Raw genomic sequence first — 3,415 nt, forward strand, 5'->3', positions numbered from 1 at the left:
TGAACAGAGAAGAAAAATCTTGGTCCGTTCAGCAGATCAATAGCACAATAGTATATAAAATGGGTTTTTGTTGTACTTGCATGTACATCTCTTGGGTCTTACAAATAATGTTGCCTTCCCCTTTCCTCTACACAGTTTTAATAACTAGACAATATGATTTCTGGTGGAAGAGCAGTGGGAGTCTTCCTGATGCTGGACTTTGTTTGTTGGTTATTGTTGTTATATTATTATTATTGTTATTATAAAATTATTCATATTGTGTTTCAACTCTGTCTCTATAATAAAGAGACAGAGATATAAGGAAATACACACAGATGTGAACGTTTAATTTTTGTATTGATTGATTCATTTTGCAAAAAGTTTTAGCCCAACATAAATTAAGAGCTCTACATGCAAAGTGTTCTTAATTTTAGAGGTCATAACTCTTCTCACAAGAATGCAAATTATTTTTGTCTTTCTCCAGATGAAGCAAACCTTTTATTTCATTTAGTTTTCTATTAAATAAATGACTTTTTGCCACTAGAACAAAAGACGAGAGGGCACAAATGACCCCTGACTATGTAGCTATATACTTCAACTTGCTATCAGATGTGACATGCAGCTAGTGCCCTTGGCTGGCTTCTGTTGACATGGAATTGTTTTCTTCCCTTTATCCTTGAGCACAAAGATAACTTGTGAAATTCCTGTTGGCTGCCTTTGAGGGCTTGGCGGTTCAGAGTATAGCTTGGGGACAGCTTGTGACGCAGGTAGTTGAGATTGGTTTGTATTTCTTCTTTGACCAGCAGCAACAGGTGATAACCTCAAGGGAACATAACAATATGCTATATATACTATAGCTAGCGTATTGTGGGATAATATATCATTTATATAAAGCAATATACTATAATTAATCTACATTCAGTGCAAAATGCATGAACAAATAAACCTGTATGTGTTACAAATGAAACCTCTAAAACAAGACAAGGAGGGCAAATCAGCTTTCAAAGTTTCTCATAAGTTTCTTTTCTTTGTTTGTTTGCTGTTTGTTTTTTTTTTGTTTTTTTTTTGATGAAGGTCTGATGAAGGTCTGGCACAAATGAAATCCTTCTAGAACCTCAATTATGTGACTTTCTATCAGATCCCATTTCCTTCTCCTTTACTTATCCTCTGTCTATTCCAGGCTCTAGGAGAGTACTCTTCCAGCCATTTAAGGTCTCATTCCCAGCTGTCCAGTGTCTTTGTGTCTTTGACTTTTATGATCACATGAGCACACAAAAGAAGGTGTGAGGCACCTTGCCTCACTTAAGTTTGAAACTAGAGCCAGCAAAGCTATTGGCAGAATTTGTCCTATGTTACTGTGAAAGGTCACTTCTAAGTGGTGTTGAATTTTAGCAGAGGCTTACAGGAGTTGATTGTTCTCCTCCCTTGTCCTCTTCTCACTCATTCAGACTATGGACCTCTCTATAGGATCAAGTCCAGAGTACTGCTTGTCTTCAGATGAGGTAGTGACCAAGAGATCCTCTGATGAAATATTGAAAAGGTAATGTTGGCCATTTAAAGATCAACTTTTTGTTTTACTTTATGCAGAACTTCTCATTCCTGATTGCAGAAATGGCAAAAATAGAAAACATTTCTTTTAGACCTAATATGCTCATATTGTTAATGTACTATTTCCTCTTGGAGGACACACCAAGACCAGATTATCTGCTGCCAGTCTGTCAAGTCTGCTTGTATCCTGTGCTCCAAATGGCCCTCCCCAGTCTGGCTCCAAAAAGAGAGTGCTTGTTAAAAGAAAGAATGGGCGCTACTACTGATGTGAAGGTTAGTAGTTTTCACTTTTATAGTTTAGTTTTTCAGTATGTTAGCCTGTAGTCATATCAAAATGGAAATAAATGGTCAGAAATAAATGGTTGTGTCTCTGGATGATGTCCAATTTTCTATACCCGAAAGAAGTAGTGAGAAGATGGCTCATATTTATGCAAAAAGAGTAGTCTGTGAGCTTGTTTTGTTAATTATCTATTGTGGGTGCATGTGGAGTAGAAATGTCTCACTGTAGTTCACTTATCAAGCACTGTGTCATTTACAGTGCTGTACATAAGCATATTGTTCTTAGGAGCTTCCTAGAGTAATAATAATAATAATAATAATAGTTCAAGACTACATTCATAAAATTCTTCTGCATTTTCTAGTTGGTAGTGTCATTTAAGTAAGTGTTATACAAAAAAATGGATTTATTTTCTTATTTGAATCAATCAACCTGAATTCTGCAGTCCTCTCTTCACATGTCACTAATTATTCTTTTAAAGTCTTCTTCAATACCATTGTCACCTATTTTAATCTCATTTAAATCCAGAACACCCAAAAAACATTTTTAAAAAAATGTTAGATGTCATGCTACAGGGAAATATAAAACATATAAAATGCCTAAAAATCTAAAGAAAATGACAAAGCAAACTCTTCTTATCATGTAACATGTAGAGTAAGTTCCATTACTTTCACATGACTTTTTCCAACTGCCTTCTTTATCAAACTATAAGAAATGGATCTGTGAGCGCCATCTGGTGGTCATTTGATGTTTGACTGACTTCTGATGAATGAGGTATAAAAGCTGCCTAGTAATAATACCGTTGTCTACCTTACAAAATAAAGCGCCTTGAGGCGACTGTTGTTGTGATTTGGCACTATATAAATAAAATTGAATTGAATTAATAATAGTCCCAATGGGAACGACTTTGTCATTTATAAGCTACACATAGTTTTCTGCAACACATTTTTATTTCTAAAAGCTCAAGGAAATTGATTTAGTGACCATGGTTTCGAATTTTGTATTCTCTACTATATTGAATACCAAAATGCTTTTATTTATTGGTCAGAGGGCCCGGTGGCGCCAGTGTCCGGCAGCCTCACCTCTGTCAGTGCGCCCCAGGGTGGCTGTGGCTACAACGTAGCTTGCCATCACCAGTGTGTGAATGTGTGTGTGAATGGGTGGATGACTGAATGTGTAAAGCGCTTTGGGGTCCTTTGGGGTCATAAAGCGCTATACAAATACAGGCCATTTACCATTTACCATTGTAATGTATTAGTTTTTGTGATTTTGTCTGAAATCAAAGTAAGTACAACTGACAACTTGTTCCCTCCTTTCATTGGAAAGAAGTGTGAGAGGGAAAACTACATATTACTATATCTATGGGGAAATTCAGTCAAATTACCGATACGTTCCTTATAATGCAATTCTTTAATACCAGTAATAGACATTTAAAACATAACACTTTTACTTTATCTTTGTTGCTATCCTTTTAATTAATTTTGATCTTATTTTTCTACTAGTTTGGTTCAAATTTTATATTTATTTGTTTTGTAAAATCAAGTTTGGTTCTCACCAGTATAAACAGCAAACACTTTTATCAATGAAACTCACAACACTGTTTGAGATGCT

At 35.4% G+C, this 3,415-nt stretch overlaps 1 long non-coding RNA gene across 1 annotated transcript in view; it reads left to right on the plus strand.

Annotated features, from left to right (window-relative positions):
• The first annotated feature begins 1,541 nt into the window (after positions 1–1,541).
• LOC146367061 (uncharacterized) overlaps positions 1,542–3,415 on the plus strand; it is a 35,406-nt gene continuing 33,532 nt past the window's right edge. The window contains exon 1 of the long non-coding RNA XR_014797632.1: positions 1,542–1,800. This is a non-coding gene — a long non-coding RNA (uncharacterized LOC146367061). The remainder of the gene's footprint in view (positions 1,801–3,415) is intronic.

This window comes from Perissodus microlepis, chromosome 18, assembly GCF_051167445.1.
Source record: "Perissodus microlepis isolate ML-2025 ecotype Zambia chromosome 18, ASM5116744v1, whole genome shotgun sequence".
Classification (NCBI taxonomy): domain Eukaryota; kingdom Metazoa; phylum Chordata; class Actinopteri; order Cichliformes; family Cichlidae; genus Perissodus; species Perissodus microlepis.